The following is a 23,445-nucleotide window of genomic DNA, read 5'->3' as shown; positions in this document are numbered from 1 at the left end:
GACCATGTATGGATAACATCACTCAGTTCTCACAACTGTGCTTGAAACTGTCCCTGGTTTGAATATACATCCAGCTGTCCAGCTGCATTAAAACAAATAGTGGAAAATATGCATTTTATAGTCCTGTTATATTTGGGTGGGGCAGTGTTTAGAAAGCAGTGAGTAAGAGTCACCTGTCTTTGCCTGGCCAGTATTGTGAGGTAGTGTTTTACTAATTATTGCACTTGATAACAGGAGTTTAGCAGCATACAGCCTGCAGATTGCCGGCCTATTTTTTGTGTGTGAGGGTGAGAATGACCTTTTTCTATATCTTCAAAGAAAAGGTGTGATGTATGAAAGAGCTTTTCAGTTTTACATTAGAGGGATATTGTGTTAGTAATCAAATTGAATTGGGCTTGTGCTGAGCATTAAGTAGTGTGCTTATTGAAGAAAACCCCCCAAAGCTTTAAAAGGACTTCATCTTAACAGTTGGTTTCATGTAAAGAAATCACTGGAACAAAAATTCCTGTCCTGAATTTGACCCTCTGCTGTGTACCACTAACTTAAGCCTTTGCCTTTGTTACATCTGACTGGAGTTGTGTTTGGAGACCAGCATGGTTTTCCACTGCAGCAGCAAGAATCCAGAATTTCAACATCTCATTCAGTTTTCCACCATTAAATTTCACTTTGCATTGGGTCTAAAATCCTTGTAAGAAATGCTGTGACAATTGTTTTCAGCCTACTGTATATTATGTTTTGCCAAAAAAGGGAGTATGGCTGAGCAACAGCTGTGTATGGAAACATGCACAAATCTGCAGCATTAGTGACCTGGCGGTGAAGGTGGCAGTGCACTGATTTACCAGTGCACTCCTCAAGACAAATTAGCATGTGATTATTTTTAGAGTTTGAGTAGCAGTGCTAGAGCACACTTTTTTACACTCTAACAACCGAAGAGGAAAAAAGACACTGTGGCACTGATGTGTTTGTGACAGCAGATGGCAGTAGGAGTAAAGGAGTGAGGGTGGAATGGCTTCTTTTAAAACTATGGAAAAGTACTCACAGAGATGCTCTCAAAAACTCATTTTCTGTGTCAGTATCTAAAGTGAAATGGTAAGTTTTTAAATGAAATGGCAGTTGTAAAAATATCCTAAGTTTTTGGAAATCTGGCCCTCAATGTTGGGAGGTTTTCTGTGCATCCGTGGTGCAGTCATTCATTCACTGTGTTCAAACACTGCCAGAGCAGAGACTCCTTCCTTTGGGTTGCTGCACCTCGAGCTCAGCTGGCACTGGAGAATTCACTGTACCCAACCACCTTGAACTTGAGGCCCCTGGAAGGGTGGCCTGCTTTCAGGATGATGCTTTTGAAATCTCAATATGGGACAAAATGGAAACTGAAAATTAGCAACTTGCAGAACTACTTTTTGGTTCTCAATTTATATTCAACAGATGTAGCAAAATCATGGAAATCTCTTTTCCTTAGGAAGTCTGGTTAAATTTGCAAGCTAAGTTACAAAACGTTAGGACATCTCACTGAGTACTTTGAAAGGTCCTCCACAGAATAGGAAGTGTTGCTTACACATTTAGCATGGGAACTTTGTTATTTTCAGAACTATTAACTGTGGGAGTAGTTAAATAGTAAGTTATAATGAAAAAAAAAATCTGTTATTTTTCCAAACAAAACTTTACTTCTACCCTTAGTTGTGATTATTAGCCCTAATGCAATATTAACCATGATGCAGCTGATGGCAATACTTAATATCTTTTTAATATTAAATCCTTATTGTTATGCTCACATGTGCAGTACTTACTCAAGATGAAGTTAGAATGAATAACAACTTCAGAAACTACAAAAGAGAAATAGACAAAGTTGAGGTGAAAAGTTACACATTCTGGTTTAACAGGGTCTAATTTATACAAGCCTCACAAAGGCATGACAATACATCCCCTGATTCAGACTATGTTCTACAATGTTCCTGAGGAAAATTCTCATAACTTTCTATACTTCCTGACATTTTCATTCTTTGTACCATGTTAGTAGTAGTGATAAAAGACTAGACAGGTTTAATACTTTGTAATGAATTTTGGCAAGACTTTAATCTGATCCCAGAATTTATGGAACATTAGTAGATGTCACAATTGATTTTGAAAAAAGATGCTGTGTTATTGAATATATCTGGAGCATTATTGAAGTGTCTGTTACAATAAATACAAAGGTGTCTCAGGCTTATGTTTGTCAAATCAAACACGAGTAAGACTTCAGAGAGTGATTTTGCACGTTCCCACGTGAAACATGTAAACATCCTTAAACACCTTAAGCAGTAGTATGTGCTGCTGGAATTGAGGTTAATCAGTGCATTGCTGTGTAAAAATGATGTCTGGCTAGGATGCAGTAATTAGCATTAGCAGCATTGGATTGCCAGACAGGTGTACTGTGGTTAAATAATGAGATGTCTCTAAATAATGAGATACATGCTTATAGAAATTAAGTGGAGGCTGTGTCATAAATGTGGATGGGTGTGCTCTGGACTGCCTGTCAGTAGTACCAGGTTGATTTCTACAACCAAAAAGAATTGTTCTATTTTCCCTTGGAGCACATCTGTTCAGAGTGAACCCTGGGCCCTCTTTACCCTTGGTGAGACTTTTTACCAGTGCCAACATTTCCTGTATAGTGTTGTGAAAGAACAGAATGATTTTTCAGGAAAAATAAAATTTTCTTTATTTATAAAAGGAAAATACAGTCTGCTTTCTGTAGAACTGGCAGAAGAATGGACATGGAGATGAACTTGAAGTATGAGTAGCAGAGACCTGAGGTAGCTTTGTAAGTACCCTGTGCATTGACTGCTCTGTAGATAGTGGTGCTTTTCTCTGGATCCACCTTTGTAGAGAAGAATGACTCAAAAGTGTAGTTGTATTGAAGTGAGAATCTTGTTTCTTATGAACTGCTCTGCAAATCTTTGTAGTCATGTTACTTTTATCTGCATACTGATTTTTCTGATAAAGATTAAGTAGTTTTCTAGAAATTGTAGAAACTATTGCAAGGAGATTGGTATCGTCTGATAATCTTATACATATGTAAACTGTAAATGGTTTGTGCTTTTTATTGGTTGTAAGAATCCAAAGTAATGGGGAGAGGTTCTCTACTGCACACCAAAAATACATCTGTTCCAACTTTTCTCTTAAAGTCTTTTTATAGAAATTCAGGAGCACAAGAGAACCATTACTGATCATGAAATAAGTTACGTAATCCAAGCAAAATTTGAGGGAACACCTTTAAACTCTATTGTCAGCTATGTTGTCTGAGGTGGTACTGTAAGAATAGCCACAGGTTCATATTTCTCCACAATTTCTTATTTCTACATGCAGTAAATCTTGGGGCTTTTTTATTGTTGGTAGGGTTTTTCATTATGATGTCTTGAAATCCCTTCTATAAATATTAACTTTAGCAATACTGAAACTGGATTTCATATTCTGCAAAGTAAAAATTTCCATCTAAAATGCCATGTCTGGTAGCCCATAGGATTCATTCCTGCAGCAGTTGTCTCAGAAGCACACAGATATCTCCTGAAGTAATCTAATAATAGAAAGAATTAAAGAATTAAGACTAGCATCCCAGTGCTTTTTTATGAATACTGCTTGATGTTTCCTCCAGTTCATTCTGAACATTGTGATCAGTGCTGGAGTAACTCAAGGGGAGGACCTATAACACCATCTTTCAATCTTGCACTATTAAAAAAGGTGCCATATTTCTGAGCTTTTCATAAAACTAAATTTCCTTTATCAGGGATTAAGGGAAACTTCAAGGTATTCCAGTACCATAACATAGGAATCTAAAATGAAAAATAATGTAAATCAAATCCAGCACCTTCTAAAATGAGATGCCTGAAGGTACTAAACTATAATGTCAAAATTTAAAGCAACTGTGAAATGTTAATTTGTGAATACATGGAGTTAAATGCCTCACAGTTGGCATTTCACTGTGCTTATTTAACAGCCTGCCATTTCAGCATTTAATCCTATCAAAAGAAAGAAGGAGGATTAAAGCAAGAAAAGCTTTTTGAAAATGTCACTTTTTATGAAAATTCATGATCTTGTAAAACTTGGTAATATTTGTAAATACAATGGGGAATAGTTCTGAGATTTGTGCCTTACATAATATTCTGTAATCTGTCTTTCAAATAAACTTGAAGGCCATCAGGATTTTTTCAGTTTCATCCCAAACATTTAAGCTTTTTGACTTGGGGCTTCAGAAAGCTTTACTGTGATTTAATAAACAACTTTCTGGGAAAATGCACTGTAGTTCTTTATTACTTAGAAACTGTTGAATATGAACATTAAAAAACCCCACTGACAGTGGGGCTCATTTCAGTATATATTCAGGTAGTTCTTTAGAGCCCAATGCCATTATTCCAGTGACAGCCTGACCTGGAACTTCTTACCTGCTTATCAGAAGCTGTCCTGTGCTGCATCCTGGCCATGGACACCATTGCTAGGGCAGGCAGAAAGTAGAGCTTGCTCCACTCTGGCATTTTACAGCAGACAGTACTTAAATGCAGCATGTGCATCCCAGTCTGGGGCTTCCCTTCCCTGCACCTTTTTCTCCCTTTGTCCGGATTTGACATTGTGATTTTCCCTGGAGTGCTACAGACATTGATTGCTTGCAACAAATCTGACTCATTGAGTCTCAAATTTAAAATAGTAGATGAAAAGAAAATGGATAAAATAACTTGAATGAGAAGAAGCTGTGCTGAGCAGTGCTTAGTGCTCTCTGTGTTCTTGCACTTCCCCATCCCCAGCTCTTACTCTGAGAGTTGCTAGCAAGGCTGATTCATGGTCACTGGATTTAGGAGTTCTGCAATCAGATACTTGTATAGTGAAATAAGTTTGATTTGAAACCACCTAATTCCAGTTGAAATCTCCATTAGATTGTGTAGCCAAGTTGTATTGCAGATGCCATTGGTGACACTGTCTATCCAGCTGAGCTTTTCCAAGCTGATATTTTGCAAGGTGTTGACCTCAGAAAACATGGCAGTGACCTCCTATTCATCACAGTGTCATGAAAGAGGCTTTTTTTAGTTGGTTATGCTGGGTGAATTGTCCTTACTAAGACTTTTCTGTATGACTGTTCTAGGACAAAAGCTACATGAAACTTCAGGCTTATTAAGGGTTGGTTCTGTTCTCTTTTTTTACAGAGCTGATCTGAAAAGAAACCTATTTTTGCTGTGTTTTTACTCATGGATTAGTGACCTGTAGTACAGATTCTATGAGTTACCTTTCAGTTGACTATTTTATGTATCATCCTGATAGTACCCAGTTTGACTGTCAGTTTTAAGCTTTTCTTGTCATACTTTTTAATGTACTGGTACATATTTAAAGATATGTAACTATTATTTAAACAGTAAATTATATATTTTCCTTAGAAATGCTTGTAAAAGTGAAGACTGTTTCAAAGTGTCACCAGATGTGGTGCTGGTGACTTTTTTTTTCCCTATTCTTGTCGCCTGTTCTGCAACAGGTCCAAATACTGAATGCAGTAAAGAGCATTAAGTAGGTTTCACAGCAGCTGTTTTTCTCATTTGCAAAGAAATTGATTTACAGTGATAGCTGATCTTGCTAAATAAATAGATGGCTGATGCATGAAAGCTAACTTTGTATAAACAGTATGGCTTATTGTAAGAGAGATAACAGTGCTTTATTGACCAGAGTACACAAAGTGGTTCCTGGGTAATTCAGTATTTCTGGAATGACCTTTTCAATTTTTTTGTTACATCCTATTGCAAAGTTGCATGGCCAGATGAGCTGGCAGCTTGGAGGCTGCCTCACATGTCTGAAGTGGAAGGGGACGCACTTAAACACAGATATCTACAGCCACCTGTGGGAAAATAAGCTGGTTATATTCTCATTGGTTTGTAGCTTGTTTTCCTCTTCAGCCCTCCAGTTTATTTTTAAAATATATTTTCTCTGATAACCTTGTAATAGTTAGCCTTTTCCTAATGTAGGGGGGTTTATTTCAGATTAAGGGGCTGGAATATGTTCTTACTGAGGAGATAGTAAGTGGATGGGAGCTAATTTACTCATGTGTATGGATTTTAGTGATGTTTCAATGTTTCCCTACCAAATCAAGACCTCATCAAGCTGGGCAGGTTGACAGCTGTTTTCCTTCCATTGGTGAGCAGTTATGTCTCCCAAAATAATAAAGCAGTCTGTGCTTGAATGTGTAATTACTGAACAGAAACATTTTCCAGAGAGAAAGCCTGGGAGTGGGTAAAAAGTTGTGGAAAAGGGGCCCGTGGCTGTGGGTAAAAATCTTGTTAAGAAATAGCAAGGTATTGGCTCTTGGTGCTCACAAACTCTCCTAAAAACTGTTATCTCCCAACATCTGTGTGTGAGATGTGTGCAGGTTTGACACGTCAGAGTTGCAGAGTTGTTCTTTTCTGACTGCAAGTTGCTCAATGGGAACTTGTCTGAGCGTTACTGCCACGAGCAGTTCATCATCTGGAAGTTCATCTTGCAGTTAAGGAGGAGAAAATTATGTTGGAGTTTCTGCAGATTGTCAAAGGCTAGGCAAGTGCTTGTAGCTGTCACAGAACAGCTGATGTTTAACTTCTGCCCTTCAGGAATCTGATATTGTCCTTGCTTCCAAGTATAAATATCTCACCTGTTTATAGACTTGGAGTGCATTAATAACTACTCAGAAGACCATACAGGGAATCTCAGCTCCTAAGTTCTGGTTCCTGTTTTTTTTTATTTAGTTAATGTTAGTTGATGTCTAGTCATTTTAAATTTTATGGTTCAAGTGTCAAAATACAGGCATAAAGTGTACTGATTGACTACAAAGAAAGCCTTTAATTTTGTGGGAGGAATTCCTTATTCTGAGTACAGTCTAATGTATTGTGACTATTTTTATGAAGTCAAATGCTTTAAGTAGTTCAGATTCTTGAACTCAAGGTAGTGCAGTGTTGTTACATGTGTCACATCTTGCCTTCCTAGAATGTAATTATTAACTGAACATTATCTCAAATCAACTGTTTATCTTCTTTCTTTCTTTCTCCCTCTTCAGTCACAAGCTGAACCAGAAATTATGTGCTTGTGTCAGTGTTACAAGTCTCTTCTAGGTCTGGTGGAGCTCATTACATGGAGGCCACGCAGAGTGAATGAGAACGGTGATGTATTTATATTGTTATAATTTTCAATGGTTACTGCATTAGCAGTGACTGTGGCTGTTCGATGTCTGTAGAAGAGCAGGAGTGGAATCTCACTTTGTAGGCAAAAGTGAATATTAAGATAATTATCAGTGCAATATAAGTGATTCTTATTGGTGACCAAGCATCTTAAAAATCATTTCCATAACTTAAAAAAAAATTTAGAAGCGAAAATTTCCTCAGACAAGTGCAGTGCACGTTCTCCCAGAGCTCTGTAATGATGGCAGAGAGCAATAAGAGAATAATGTGAGTGGGCAGTGCAGCAATTGTCCTGGAAAAGCCTTGGGGATCAAACCTGGAATTGCCAATTCCTGTCATACAAATGAAATGACTAAAAGGTCACCTGGTGTATTAAGGTTAGAGGGAGCAGAGTGATGCTCTGCAAAGGCCACCTGCAGATCAGAAGTGATCAGGAGTAAATAATCATTAGGAAATTGAGCATTTCCCTTGATGCAATCTGGTAAAAGGCTGTCTTTGTCAGAGTTTGGGTGAGATAAATAGAATTTATGAACTATGAGTGTCTTCACAGATACTTTAGCCAAAAGTCAGCATATTCAGATCTATACTTCTGTCATCTCTTTCCATTTTTAGATGCTTAGTTTGGAACAAATATCATGCCTGTGCACTCTCAGATCCATTTGATATTAATTGAAGTTTTAGATTTTCCTTGGCTGAAGGAAAGAAGAAGAACCTAGTTCCTTAGAAACCTGAGACAGATATGCAGAAATATTTTTCATGTGTTTTGTTTGTTGGGTTTTTTTAAATTATAAAAGCCAAATGAAAGCATTTATGTTACAAATATGCATATGCACTTTTTATGTATAGGTTGTGCATATAAGTACATGCACTTATATATATATATACATGTATGTAATGAAAAACATCAGTTGCTCTACTTCAGTTGAATATATATGGAAGTCTGATGGATAACAAGTTGACCATGCATTAAAAAAATGTAGATTCTTGCAAATACAATACGTGACCCTTGAGAAATTGGAATTGACTTACCTGAAGTTCATTAGCAGGGTCAAGAAACAACGAAGTTTAGAGAGCAATTGCAGAAATCTGTTTCTAGGTTCCACAGCAGTTAAATCACACATCTGTGGGAATATATCAGGAATAGTCTGTGCAGCAGCTTGTAAACTAAAAACAATCACTTTACATAACAATGTGAGCTACATGTGAAGGGAGCATAGGATTATTGTGTTCAGAACTTCTAATGCAAACAAACATGTGGCTCATCTCCACTGTAAATCTCCCCCTTTCAAACCAGTGATTTCCACTGGTTTAAATCAGATGCACATTTACAGTAGGATTTCATTGGACTAGTTAATGTACAACAAGTAACTTGCTTAAGTCACAAACTGCTGTTCAGTCACATGGTATTCCTGTGAAATGTGGAGTCCAATTCTGTTTGAGCTGTACAGTCTGTTCTTGGGGACTGTGAAACACACCAGTATTACAATTAGTCTATTTCTGGATTCAAGACTTGTGTATAGACTGTAGATCAAGTTCTCTCTCTGTGGACATGTACATATAAATAAATGAAAGGAAGGTGAGGAAACAGGTGTGCATTTTGCGAGCAAAGTGGATGGTGGGTGCTCAGGCTGCCCTTTAGAGCCGGTACGGCCTCGGAGCTGAGGGCAATCTTGGAGGCCGTGCTGGGCTCTGCTTCTGGAACACTCACACCAGGATTAGCATTAGCAGCACTGCTGACACTGCTTCCTCTGCAGGGAATGCACTTGGTGTGTTCCAGGAGCGGGAGCACTTCCAAATGCAAATCCAAGCACAGGAGGTGGGGACCATGGGGAGTTCTGCCTCAAGAACACACGGCTGGCCTGAACTAAGAAGCTGTGCCTGTGCACAGCAGTGAGGAAGAGCAAGCAGTGACTGTCAGCTTGGTGCAGGAGACCATGTGCACCAGTTCTGCTGCGTAAACAGAGAGTAGAGGAAGTAGGACAAGAATAACACTACCAGCAAAGCCAGCTCATGGGAGTAGAGTAGCTGTGAATATTTAGCTAGTATGGAATCTTTAAAGTGCCTGATTAATGTATGTTATTTACAGGTTTGAGAAACTCCCAGGAAATTTGTGGTTGAATGACCAAAAACATTCAGCAGAAAAATTGGCTTAATTCCAAGCATTTCTTTATAGATATATATAGTCCAAAAGAAGATTAAAATGGTATCTCAACAAAGTATCTGTCGAGTCAGTAATTTAGAATGGAAGGGACCTCTGGAAGTAATCTGCTTCCAGCTCTAACCACGTCAGTGCCAGGCTGGCTCAGACCCTCTTCCTGAGCACAGCCAGGCAGTGCTCATGGGTAAAAAAGTCTTTTTTTTTCAAACTGTATTTTCACTTTTGGTAAATAGTACGTGACAGATTATGCTGTTACATAGGGAGAGGAGAACAGCAGAGCTATCTCATTTCAAGTAGTTAAAATAATTCACAAAAATACTAATTTAGTCTTCAGACTAGCTTAAGAATGTATCTGTAAGGATGGCTTCAGATGGAATAAACTTTCTTGGTGTAGCAGGCAGTCCAGGCTGGAGGCAGTTTTACCCTAAAAACTCTTATTTAAATTGCATCAAGATTATATCTGAGGTACAGACCTGCTGGAGAGAGAAAGTAATGTTAAACTTCTTCATTTTGGCTACAATAGGTGTATAGCCAAAACATGGGAACATCTGTGATGGATTTTTGCTCCTTACAAAACAATATTTGAGAAAAGAATTCATTTTTTTAAACAAGTTTTTTGCCAATCTTGATAAACATTTGTATTTCCACTGGAGTTCTTGAAGCTTTCGCTATTGGAAGAGAATCTGAAATAGGAAGTATTCTAAAAATGTTTGTAATAACTAGGAGCAAACTCTTGGCTGCTGTTGTGAGCAGAGGCATTCAGATTCTTGCCAACTGATGTGTAGAAGTGGATGAAGAACCAAAAGTCTTGGTTGCATATGATTGAGGTAACCAAGAGTTGTAATTAATTCCCGAGCTTTAAAAATAGCTGCTAGGAGGAACAGATTTTATGATAGGTCATTAAGGCAATATCATATCTAGTAATTGTAACTAAAATAAAAGAGATTTACCAGAAAATTAAGAACCTGATCATCACTAAGAAGAAAAAACTTCTTCAGAGATTTGGTTTGTTTCTGAATTTGTTTTAACAGATGGAAGTAGTAACTTATAAAGGCACTGGAAATGTGTCCTGGACACAATACACACTTTTCTGCACATTCAGAAATAATTTAGTGGAGCAAAGGATTCTTTTTTAATTTTGCCAAATCCTCAACCTGGTGTATAACTCTTCAAATGCTGAGGTAGGTATTTTAAATCTACAATAGAAAAGACTCAAGGAATGCTGTTGTGGCTGCAGGAAGAACAGGATAAGGAAAGATGCTGTGTGGGTCTTGACAGATTTTGTCCTGAGACTCCTTTTCAGCAAAGCAGTGGTAGAATGGGAGAGCTGCAAGCAAATTCCTTTCTCTTTCTTCTCTTTTGTCCATACCAGAAATAAATCTTTGACATTGAAACTTGACACTCTTTCTTATTTTTTATTTTTGCATTTTACTGGGGAGTAACTTTACTAACTTTACCAACCAGCTTCTCAAAGAGGTTCTTCTTCTTCTTTTTGAAAGCTAGGTTCTTTTTTTTTCTTGCAATGTGCTTTCCTGATGATTTCTAGCAGGTCTACAGATTACTAGGTAAGTTTCAAGTGTTCTGTATTGACAAATGCAAAGTACAGGAGTATAAATTTCTACTGTCAATAGAACAGACTGATTTTTTTTTGAAGTGGAATCTCTCTTGAGGCAGCAGCATAAACCCAGAATAGGAGAGCAGTGGTTAATTTGTCATTACTGAGAAGTGAAAATTTTGCAAATAAGTCATGAAGTGTACAGTCACCTCTTAATGAATCTATGGGTATCATGCATTTCTATATAGCATTTATTAAGGAAGGAGCAGCAGTTGAGAGTGCTGAATGAGCAGGCAGCCAGTAACTACCAGTTGGTCAGAAATACTTTGAAGCAATGCCTTCTGTAAGGGAGACAGTGTGGCTGATATGCAAAATGTGCGCTGTAGATGCAGACAAGCTTTTTTTGAGTTTCTATCGTTTCACCTCTTCCCCAGCATATCTTTAGTTCCATTTTTGAGTATCGCTCCCATTTGTCTTGAATACTCTGTAATGTGAATGTTGTCTACGGGTCTTATCTAGTGTATGGATTTTTTAAAATTGGTTATTGTTAGTAGTGCAATTTTTTGTTAAGAATTTTTTAAAAGTCATATTTTAGCCAGGCTGCTTTAAGATTGGTATGTCAGCTGAATGAGTGTCACTGAAATCTGCAGGCATAACTTTGATATCCATTTCAAAGTGTCGCATTGCTCATTGGAAAAGTCTCATCTTTGTATTAATTTAGCTATGTATCCTTTTTTTAAATTTCTGAGTGTCTGTATAGCTGTGCAACGTGGTTTTTTTTTTTTTTTAAGAAAGCACAGTTATTTGTAAAATAGTTTGAACTTCTGTTGGAAGAAAGTTTACCTAGAGAGACTTAAACCAAGAAGGTGGCCTCTAGCTTGGCTCTAGTCCTCGTTAGTGTCCCTCAGAGCTTCACTACTTGTATGAGGTTTTTTTTAAGTTGTATTTATTTCTCATGCATTGTGTGGTGTTGACAAATCCTTTGTTCAGTTTTCAATTAAATGAGTGAGTTGTGAATTCTTTGGGGAAGGTGATTGGCCACAGCCCCACACAAGCTGTGTTTCTGGTGGTGGAGGAGAGAAGCAGGAAAGGGAAGTAAAAAGATGCTGGGTTAGGAAAGCTGGAGAGTGCTTTGCAGAGAGCTGCAGCAAGCCCAGGTGAAAAGCTCAGGCTTTCTGTGGGGTGAGTTGTCTCTCAGGTCCCTCCACTCAGGGACACATCCCCAGCAGGGCAGCCTGGTTGCCAGGGAGGTGCTGCTGCTGTGGATGTCCAAGGTGCTGCTGTGGGACCACCCTGTCCCACTCAGCTCACCTTTGGGCACAGGTGGATGTTGCCACTACTGCCACTTGTCCCCATCAGGGCTGGGTTTACCCCTGTGACCACAGCTCTGGCAGCTGCCGTGGAGGAGGGCCTGCAAATAAAGCAGATATTCTCTGTGGTAGCAAGCACTTCACTCTCTGTGTAATAAAACCATAGCTCTATCAATAATTATTAACTCAATAATTTCAATAATTATTAATGACTCATTAGTTGATGTTATCATTATATTCAGATTATGATCCTTGCGTGCCATTTTTAACCTTGGACTGCTTTCTATGCAAAATACTTTTTCAACTCAGAAATGTGTCCTTGTATGAAAATGGCAAAAAATCAATGATGTTTCTGCTGAAAGCATCTAAATTGCAGTTAATGTTTGTGTTTGTCTGACTTAACAGCATAGATTTACCTGAGGCTTAATTACTTTGCAATGTTCTTGATCAAATGGTATGAAAGTATGTGAGTCACAGGCTGGTTTTGTGAACTTCAGGAGTTCATGAAGAAGAGCAAGCTGTGCATGGTGAGCACACATGTTTATTCATTATGATTTTCTTTTGGTAGAACTCCTAAGTAAAAAAAAAAATTGATAGTTTTGCTTTCTTAGCTCCCAAGTTGTCTTTTTTTTTTCTTTTTCATGCAAAAAAGGCAATTCCCTTCTTAATATATTGTAATATATGCATGGATGTCTCTACCAAAATGTAACACTGTACACAAATAATTGAAAATTATCAATTTTAAGTTAAATCCATTGGTTTTTTGTAGTTAATGTGAATTAATTAAGTTTTATTAATCAGAGGTCATGGGAATGGGAAAATTAGAAGTGTTTTGCCATCATAGTGCAGCTATGGATTTACAAACTGTAACTTATTTTCCAGTCCAGATCTGACTTTTTTTTTTTCCGTCTCCAATCTCCTTTCCCTTCCCATCTCTATATACACAGTCTTTTTATCCCTTTATTTTTTTCCCCCTAAACCCTGACTGAATAGGTTTTTTTAGTGTGTTGTATAGTTTATAAAAAATTCTACTTTATAAAATATTTTAGTTTATAAAAAATTTAGTAGGTTTTTTTAGTATGTTGTATAGTTTATAAAAAATACTGAACTCTACTGGGAGGAAAGCAGCTGTATAATGTTGGGAGCAAGCTGATGATTAAATTTGTAATTTTGTATCCTGAAGCTTTGCTTTTGGGAATTTCTTTGGGTTTACTCTTCTTTTTACTGTGAGGTATTTCATCATTCATCACATTGCGCATTCTTTTTTTCTATAGAGTCCTAATGCCTTAAGCCTGTATGTTTTCAAATGAAATATTTTTACAAGTATCACTTTAAAAGAGAAACCTCGGACTTTTGAATACTTTGTATTGAATGTGCCTGTTATGAGCAATGACTTTTTTGGGCTGTTTCACCAATGCCCTTGCAATGATGATCAGAAAAGTGTAGTACTGTGGTCTGAACCAAGTATTCAAATTACTTCAAAAGTTTTTGTCAACTTCTTGGATGCAATTTTCTTTTTCTTTTATAATAAGGGTCCTTGAAATCATTAAGTAAGATGAATTATTCCTACCTTCTTCAGTATGGCTTTTTGTTAAAGTTCGATTTATTTCTCAAGCCTTGTACGGTATTGACTAATCCTTGGTTCAATTTTCAGTTTAATGAGTGAGTTCTGAATCTTTGGAAGAGGTAATTGGTCACAGTCCCAAGCAAGCTGGGTTTCTGGTGACAGAAGAGAGAAGGGGAAAGGGAAGTAGAAAGACTTTGCTTTATGAAATCCCGTGGGTATTTTTCATATATATTTCACCAACTATCAATAAAATATGTTGCTAATTTAAAAATAATAGAGCATAAAACCAGAGTGTATGAAGTTATAGTGAGTGCTGAAGTAAAAGAAGTTTTTAAGCTTGACATAATTTCCTATTCATTCTTTCACTTAGCTTACAAAAGGGAGATGAGGAAATGGTATCTGTTACTTCCCTGAGCAGAAGATACTGAAAAAAAAAAAAGGTCAAAAGGAATGAACTTTAACTTCCACTATGAGTAGTGTTCTGCTTCTCTTGTAAATTTTTTTGGGTTTACTCCTAATAAGCTATTCCTGAAAGAATATTTCTTTTTAGCTCTTTTGCATGCTTAATGTTAGTGGTTTGAGATCTAAAATCAGTTTCTGGAGAAGACATGTTACACAAATTGACTATAGGGAAAGGAAATCTCACTTTTTTATTAGGCAGTTATGGTCACGTTGCTTGCGTGGAGAGGACGTTGCAGACAAAGATCCCTTCTGTGAAAAGTTCAGATGTTTGGATTTTCATGAAGCATTTCTAGAAGCTCGGTTGCAAAGCTGGCTGGTATGTGGATTCCAATTTACAGCTAACGTTATGTTTCTAAAGCATTCTTTGAATCTGTTGGAACTGATATTTATGTGTATTAAAAAATAATCTGGATTATTTTTCAAGTGCAGAGGAGATAGAGCTGGGTATTGATTTTTTTTTTTTTTTTGCAAAGTGAATTGTCAGTATTTCAGTTGATGTAAAGATATTTTCAGTTTAATAGTTGTGGCAATTTTTATAAGTGATGGTCGTCAGTAACAGAATGAAAATCTGGTTTCTAGGTGTGCTGTTGTCTTGGTGCTAATAATTAGATGTGACATTGAGCTGCTGTTTCACTGCCTGCCAGTGACTTGTGCCCTATAACCATAAATAAATTGATTTGATGTGATGTGTTCAACAAAATAACCAGAAATAGATGTATGGTTGTGGAAACCTTTACTGGTTGTATAGTTGTGTGTTTATACTGCAGTGTTTTGTCCAGAATTTAATTGAAAACAACTCAGTGTGGTTTGGCTGCCTTTCTAGGTGTACAGAAAGATTATTATATACAAAACCTTGGCCTTCTTGCAGCAATTATTTGGAATCAGTTAAATATAAATCCTTATTTCTTCTGGCCATAGTAACATAGAATTTCAGGAAAGTGTTGGTCTGGTTTTACCGGGCAAAGGGTGGGGCTGGGGCTTGTATGCAACAGGAACTTCATTTTGGTACAGATGAATCTTCTATTTAATCTCTGAAGAGCTGTTAAGATCACGAATCATTTTACTACATCTGCTTTAGTTCCTTTGGGCTTAGCTTGTTCAGTGGGAATGTGGGAGTCTGAACACTCAGTGGGTCACACAGGATATTATTCAGGCTTGTGCTTTGCTTTAATAGCCATCTAGCCATTAATGTTGATGAGAAATGTACCAGTTGCCAAAAAAATTGTGTTTCTGCAGTGCAGAAAAACCAGACTGTTCTCTTAAGTTCTATGGTATTTCAAATTGTATGATTATGATTATGGAGCTTCTAGGTGCATGTGAGGTCCCTGTTGCTTTGGCTGTGTTATTGATAAGAGTGTAATTTGTGTTACCTGCAGTCTTAATGCTTTGGTTGTGAGAGTGTAGCTTTGCTATCAGAAAAGTAACTTCTAAGCCCTTTAAAATGTGACTTTTAAGCCCATTATTGAAATCAAAGAGTTACTACTTCTTAGTGCATATAAATTACATTGTATATCTTATTTCCATGGAGGCTAGCATATTATTGTAATCACAGTGGATAATAACTTCTCATATTTTTAGTTTTGATGGCAATATCCATGTCAGTGTTCAGGTATTTAATGCTGCTGAGTCTGATAGTGAAAATGGCCAAGCAGTTTCTCTGTGTGGAGAAAACTCTTCATTCTGTCTGTTAGTTCCATTATAAAGAACTCCAATATTTTGAGTTTATTGCAGGAGATTACTAGTAGCTGTCTTATCACCGTTGATTAGATACTTCCAAGATACATATAAATAATTACTCTTTTAGAGGGTTTACTTTTAATGCATACACTTGATTGTTTTCAGTTGTTTTCCTTCCATCTCAGAGATGAGCAAACCCCTGGGTTGCCCTGTCTTATGTGCATGTATTCACAGTGCATCAACTCACAGGTTCTCATCAATCCCCTTTATTTGTAATTTGCAGTGCAGTGATTCATAACAAGGTAAAGTTTTTATTGGTTTGATGTCACACATGGTATTATTAATGAACTTAGCAACCTCATTTCAGTATTTCTTATTAGACTGAGTTTTGCACAAAATATTTACATGATGACCAAGCAATGCTTAAGCAATATTGAAGGAAGCCTTTTTCCTATCATAACATTAGGAAAAAAAGAACTGATCTTTTCCATTTCTTCAGAGTCAAAGGAAATCATCAAAGTTGGGTTTAATAAAAACTAAAAGGATGTCAGTGAGTAAGAGCACTTAAAGATGAGCTATGTTGGTGTTTGTGCTAAATTGCTGTGCAAAGAGCTCCACCTAAAACTGAAGGCCTTTATTTTACCTGCTTTTGACACTTCAAAGTTAAATGCAGGTTTTCTGCTGCCTTGTCTTTATCTCCTCCATTCAAATCCTGTAATTGCTGTAAGAATGCCTCAGCAATTCATGATAATTGCTAAACAGTTTGCTTTTTACATATCGTGTAACCTGCTTCACCATGCAATGGGAAGGTGCAATTTTTTAGGAGTAGCTTAGCCAAAGAGTACCTGCAATGTGTCAGAAGTATTTGGGAAAATAAGATACAGCTCCTCATTCTGTTCAGTAACAAGCCAGTTCTGGATTTTGCTGATGTCTAAAGTTTTCAGTGCTCATCAGGCAGACATGCAGATGTTTAATTTTCTTATGATGAATTGTCGCATTTCTTTTCAGACAAGTAGTTTATGATGCTGAAGTTAGACATGTGCATAACATTTGCCATATTGTGGTGTTAATGAATTGCTATTTTAAATATGATCTTGGTGCAACATGTAACTCATTTCAGAATGAAATTATCATCATATTTTGTAACTTGTATTTTTTGGGTTTTACAAGTTATCCTGTAGATCATAAAATGAGCCCCACTGGCTTGCTATTTAGGATGACTAGTAAGAAAATATCAAGACCTTTGTCCGTGTAAGTACACTCCTTCCTAAAAGTAAAACAAACCAAACAGGAAAAATGCGGTGTTCATCTGAGATCGTTTTGTCTCCCCGTGCACAAACCATAGTTCAAAAGGCTGCAAAGATTAACAGCAAAAGGTAGAACATCCCACTTCCCTTTTTTCACTATTTTATAGTCGTCTAAAACCCGGTTTTCCTAATATTCCTCAAAATAGTTGGTGCCTGTTCACTCAGTAATGCTCAAGGAGACACCAAGATATATCCAGTCCTATAAAGTTGCTGCAGCTGATGGGGTATGGAATGTAAATATATGTCAAAAATGCAGAAATTACAAACTGAGCAGTGTTGAATCAAAGGAAAGAAGCTGAAGAACTTCTTTTCTGATATTGCACTAGATATTTTCTGAGATATGTACTAGAAAAATTGTGTGTGAATAATTAGTCTCAAGATGATTTTGAGTGTTGGCTGATTCCTTTATTTCACTGATGAAAATTGTTTTTAGGACAGAGCGTGTTGTTCAGAGGTTTTGGAGAGAAAGGTGAGCAGTGTGAAAAGTTGACTTTTTTAGGGGATTAAGCAAGTGGAGGTCTGCTCAGGACAACTGTGAGTACAGAAAAACCCTCCTGACACACAGGGTTTCGGCACACAGTAAAAGCTGCAGGGGAGGAAAGCAGAACACGAGCTTAAGCAAAAAACCAATTAATTAAAATTGTCTAAAATTTGAATATGTCTAAAATTTGATCAGCCTGCTCTGGAAACCCACTACAAACACTCCAGTGAACATTGGGTACAAGTAAGGAATAGTTTAGCTATCAAATAAGTGGCACAGAACAGAAATTATGAAAATGTGGTTGAAATTTTATTTTTATTGGTGATACCTCCTTATGGTAAAAGTCCATTTTAGTAGTTTTTTCAAACTTATTTTGGTTTTGTATGTTAAGTTTTTAATAGTATCATCAAATTTCTTATTTCAGACAAAATAGGCATAAGAATATCTTTTTGGCAGTTGCTAAGTTATGACTGTAAAAGGAGTTGTGCAAAAACAATAATTGGGATTGCTGTTCAACAGGAATTTTTTTATAAGCAGCAGATAGTTCCCTTTTGATTTCTTTTTGGCAGTTTTAGTCACACACACACCTATATATATATAAATTTTGAAATGTATTAATAAATTTAGTTATTTTGGAAAAAAAAAATCACACACACCCCTTTCACCTACCATTCTGTATATCTAGAAGAAATATAGATTAATTCAACATATTTGTCTGATATGTTTTGTGAAAATATTAAAAAAACAGAACCAATAAAAATGTTTGTTGAAATTAACTGAATCAATGTTAACCTGAGACTGGTGGGAAAATACATTTAAATTTCCATTTGAATGATACTAAACTTTGTATAACTTTGGAATGGGGGAAGGATCACATAGGAAGGAAGAGTAAGTTAGTTTTTGTCACAGAAGTCTTGATACAAATTGTGGAACAGTAGCATTTTTAGATTTAGGATTTAGATTCCATTATGGAAAAAAATGAATCAGATTTTTATTCAAGTAGTCTTTTGTTAATTATTTGAAAGAAAAAATCTCCACAAATCAATAAATTAATTTCCAAATTTGTAAATGTGTTTTCTAGTATATTTTGGTTTCTTAGAATGGCATATTGCTTCTAGCTGTAGTGTATAGTGATATTTTAAGTAGCCAATGTATTATCTTTTACATTACTTTACCATCAGTCTTTTTCTAATGAGTGATTTGTAATTAAAGCCTCTTTCTAGTAGGGAGGAAAAGAACTTAAGTCAATTTTCTGTGTAGATTTAATTTGTTTGCAGAGATTATTTCCTTCATTTTCATTGTTTGTTATACTGTATAGTGTAGTTACTCTATAAATATTACTACAGCTTTTTATTTTATTTAAACCTTCTGTCAGTGTGTTTCAAAATTTCTGAACCCTCTAAAGGAAATACAGAGGTTAAATCTGGAGATGGAGGCACACCCACACGTGTGCATCGTTGCACCTGTGCATGTGTAAGACTTAGCAATGAATACAGTTTATAACTCATAATTAGGGCATGCTTTAGTGACTACTGAGCTATTTAATCATCCCAAGATCAGGGGTAGCTCTTGAATGCTCAGAAAACATTTCCCTTTCTGTAATTGGGAGTTTTCTCAATGCCTGAGGAATGAAAGTGTTTCTGTCATCATGGATTCCTTAGTCCAGGTTTACATCAGAACCTGTCTGGGGTTACCGTGGACAGGAGGGCTGGAGAAGAGGTTTGAAAACACTTGTGCTACACTGGTACAAGCTCTCTTCTTAGGCTGCAGGGCTGTGTCACATGCAGAAGAAACCCATCTACTCCTTTCCTAGGCCATAGATTGAAATCCTCCCAGAACTTTACAAGAAAATTATTTTATTTCCTTTGTGTCCAGTGTTTCTAAGGAGAAAATCAAGAGTTTGGTGATAACCATTTCCTTTCACTGCTCCTCTCCCCTGTAAATAATCTCACAGCCTCTTTGCTGTGCAGGTCATATATAATAACTCTATTCAGTAATAGAGTTGAAAAAAAGCAATAATACTAAAGTCAATGCCTTAAGAGTGTTTGCCAAAAATGTTTTTTCAATAATACGAAGAACTGAGTCTTCTGAAGAGAAGAAACTGCTTCCCAGTTTTAGAATTTAATGTTGGGGGGGGGGTGGTATTTGACATGAAATATTCCTTCCTCTCCTCTCGTTGTGCAGGGTTGTCTGGGAGAATGTAATACTTTACAGACATATTCACAGACATTTTCACTTTTTTCCTCAAAAGGCATTAGACTATACCTTGCAAGAACACCTAAGATCCCCTTTGGCAACTCCGATAATTCGGCCAAAAAGAAATATTTTTATCCATAGTACAGCACTGACATGGGTTCAGTTTCTGTTACATAGAGTGTGTTACATACCCCTGATGAGGAATATGAACAATTTGGAAAAGCAGTGTTCTTTCAGTTGATGTAAAGTCAGTAAAAAAAGATTTCTTATTTGTGCTTGGGCGATCAAGCTTTTCTTAGCAATTATTCAAAAGAATGTGACATGCTTACTAAATTCTAGTAAAGATTTATGATGTTAATGCTTACGAATAATAAAGCAAATTTAGACTAATAGAAATTATTTTACAGTGTAAAATTAAAGCTTACGAAAACAACTATTTCCTTTTCAGTTCCTGAAAATAAGCAGTTAAGTTTAAGAGCAAAAGTCGTCTGCTCCAATTACCCTGCTATGGCATAATTTTTTCATTTTCTATTTTTGTATGCACGTAATAATTTTTAAAGTTTAACTGATCAATGTTGCACTGCTGGTAAGACATTGTCATACACACTTTCCTAGATGTCGTAATCTCTGTATTTATTAATGGACATTATTATGTCTTGTCTTAGAAATTCTGAATGGAAGTGCTGTATCTAATGTTAACTTAGATTCTGCTTATGAGACTACAGTATTACTGGTGGCATTCTTACCTCTGAATCAAATAATAATCTAATTTCATATATAGTTTTGGAATAAATAGTAAATGAGATGGGATCTCATTTGTTACCTGTAAAAGGGATGTTTATTTATCATCCCAGTGTATTTGTAAATTATTTCAGACTGATAATTTCATGAAGCATTTGAAGATTAAAACTGTATTGTGTTTTGATATTCATGTAAATATTTGGCCATTTAAATTATACTAGCAAGCTTTAAACTTCTTATTATTCACTGTGCAGCTATGGAGTTCAGTACTGGTATGTTTGAAAAGGTTTGGAAAAATTTCTTTTCACTGACATTCAATTGCTGTGCATTCAGAACAACAAGCTGAGGCAAGGAAAGGTTGTGAGACACAAGATGATTTTCTCCTGCATTGTGTTTCCAGAGCACACATCCAGTATTGAACTGAAAGTGGCAGTGGGTTTGTGCTCTGCAGTGCCTCAAACACTGGTGCATACAAACAAACTAAAGCCTGTGCTGTGGAATCGATGCTTGTGGACTTTGTCCTGTAAAAGCCAAGTGTTCACAGCTCCACATCAAAATGTTCTATTAATTTTAAAGTTAATAGACATCTTGTGTCTTCTTATTTTATTGTTGGGGTTGGATTTTTTAAATAATAAAACTCTAAGGAAAGTACTTTGTTTTTTTTTTTTTCTCTCCAGGCTAGTCATTCCTGTTTTGTTGCATCTTAATCTCAACAAGTATTTGATAAATAGTCATGGGATTGCTTACCTTTTTTAATAAAAGTTACATTTTCTAAGCTCTGTGATACAGTTTAGCTCCAACTATTTCAGTATAAAATACACTGAATGTATGCCTGTCACTGACAATGAAGTACTAATATCTGCTTTGTCTTGCTCCTTATTTAAATAACTACTAAGGTTTGCAGGAACTAGTAAAACAGAGCTATTAATTAAATCAAATTAAAATAAAGTTGCTTTAATATGATATAGCTAATTGGTTACAATTTCCCTTCCTCCTGGGTGCAGCCTTTCTCCCTTGCAGCAAGGTTTCTTGATAATAAATGTTCTTTCATTATTAGCAATTTTCTTCTAAACTCTGTGTCTTTTAGCTGATTTTCATCCTCCTCGTGTTTCATGTTCCAATAGGTCTTTGGCTCTTCACATTTATTATCAAGTCTTAATTTGAGGGGGAGGCAGAAAGGCTTAAAGTAACTGTACTGGGTATACAAAGATGTTTGGGTTTGTGAGTGAACTTGTTGGGGTGAAAGGGGGTATTTGAGAGCTCCAAATGGTCTTCACCTGCATTCCTCTTAGCCTGAGGTAGAGTGGTGTTTCTTGCAGGTGCCAGAAAGAATAATCAAGGAAACTATTCATCTGGTTTGGGTTGATAAATAAAATCACTTTACTTCATGAGAAAGCTTGTGACTGTGCCAAAGTTAATAAAAAGTTGAGATGAACTTTGCTTGTTACGTTCAAAGGCACTCTCCTTCCAAAAACAGCTTTCCATCAGATACTGCTGGGATATGGGAAGTCTCCTTGCCATCAGTGAGTCATACATGTTGTAATCTGCAGGCTGTGTCCCTGCATGGGAGCCAAATGTTCAGAGATACCTACATATCTTGAGTCCCAGCTGTCCCTCATTTCTTTCATGTGGTCTCTCCCTGGAGGAGGAGGGAAGGGTGAAATGCTGGGGATCACCTCAGGAGTTTCCAGTCTTTGCACTACAGAATATTTTCGCTGTTAAGTCATCCACTGTGTAGTTCTGCTTAAAGGAGTCTTTGGATTCAAAGGAAACTCAAGAGCATCAGAGTCTGTACTGACAAGCACTTTAAAAAAGAGCTTTTGGTAACTTTTTTTTTCCTTTTTATTGTTTAATTATACCCTTTCTCCATATCTGCTCATCATGCACTTTGCCATAATTGCCAACAGTGGTTAGAGGTCATTGCTGCCTTTCTTCAAAAAGTCACATGTTGCAACACCAGCTCTTCCTCCTGACATTCTCTTTCAGACAAGACTTGTGACTTTCTGGAGAATTCTTATCACTTTGGGCCGTTTTTTGAATGGGTGAGAAAACACCAACTGTAAAAGGAAGGAGTAGGTTGGCCTGAGGTAGCTCCTGTGACAGGTTTGTGGTGGCCACCTCCCTTCAGTAGTTGGGTGTTTTTCTGCTCTGCTCAGAGACTGAGTGGACAAGAGTTGTCTCGTGTTGAGAAAAAACTCACAGCAATGTCTCTTCTGCTGCCATGCAAAGCTATCAGGGTGTCCACCCTGGACAGGCCTTGACTCTCAAACATCTTGTCTTGCTAATGAAATCCAGTTCTGGGCTTTGAGCTACAGAACTAATGTAGGATTTCAGAAGAAACCATATACAGTCAAAATAGATTACTTCCTAAAGGAGTATAATTAAATGGCCAGAATAACAGGGTGTTAAATGGAAAACCATCTTGAGGTTTTTGTTGGGTTTTTTTTTCCTTTCACTGTTCTAAGCATCCATTTATTTCCTGGAATTCTCTCACTAAACAGCTTTCTACTTCAGTGCACTAACAGAAATTAGGGGGAAAAGTGGTTATAATTTGTTTTTCAGCCCTTTGTAATTTTCATGTTTGTCAGCATTCCTTAAATGCGAGTTTACTTCCTGATCTTCATTATGATAGCTCCTCTTCTATTCAAACATAATGATTTGGAAATATTTTTTTGAGCTTAATCACTTAGAGCGAGACTTACAAAGGAGCCGTCATAGGAAAACTGAGATTTGAGTACTTGGACTCCGAGCAGAGCTCAGAAATAATGGTTTCCTCATTGTTTGATAAGAATGTGCAGTTATATTATTGTGATCTTTGGATGTTGTTTTTGTTG

At 36.7% G+C, this 23,445-nt stretch overlaps 1 protein-coding gene across 1 annotated transcript in view; it reads left to right on the top strand.

Moving 5' to 3' along the window:
* PDZD8 (PDZ domain containing 8) overlaps positions 1–23,445 on the top strand; it is a 52,973-nt gene that overhangs the window by 21,927 nt on the left and 7,601 nt on the right. The gene's annotated exons all lie outside the window — the stretch shown is intronic.

Source organism: Anomalospiza imberbis, chromosome 8 (genome assembly GCF_031753505.1).
Source record: "Anomalospiza imberbis isolate Cuckoo-Finch-1a 21T00152 chromosome 8, ASM3175350v1, whole genome shotgun sequence".
Taxonomy (NCBI): Eukaryota; Metazoa; Chordata; class Aves; order Passeriformes; family Viduidae; genus Anomalospiza; species Anomalospiza imberbis.
This window is presented reverse-complemented; position numbering and strand designations above follow the sequence as displayed.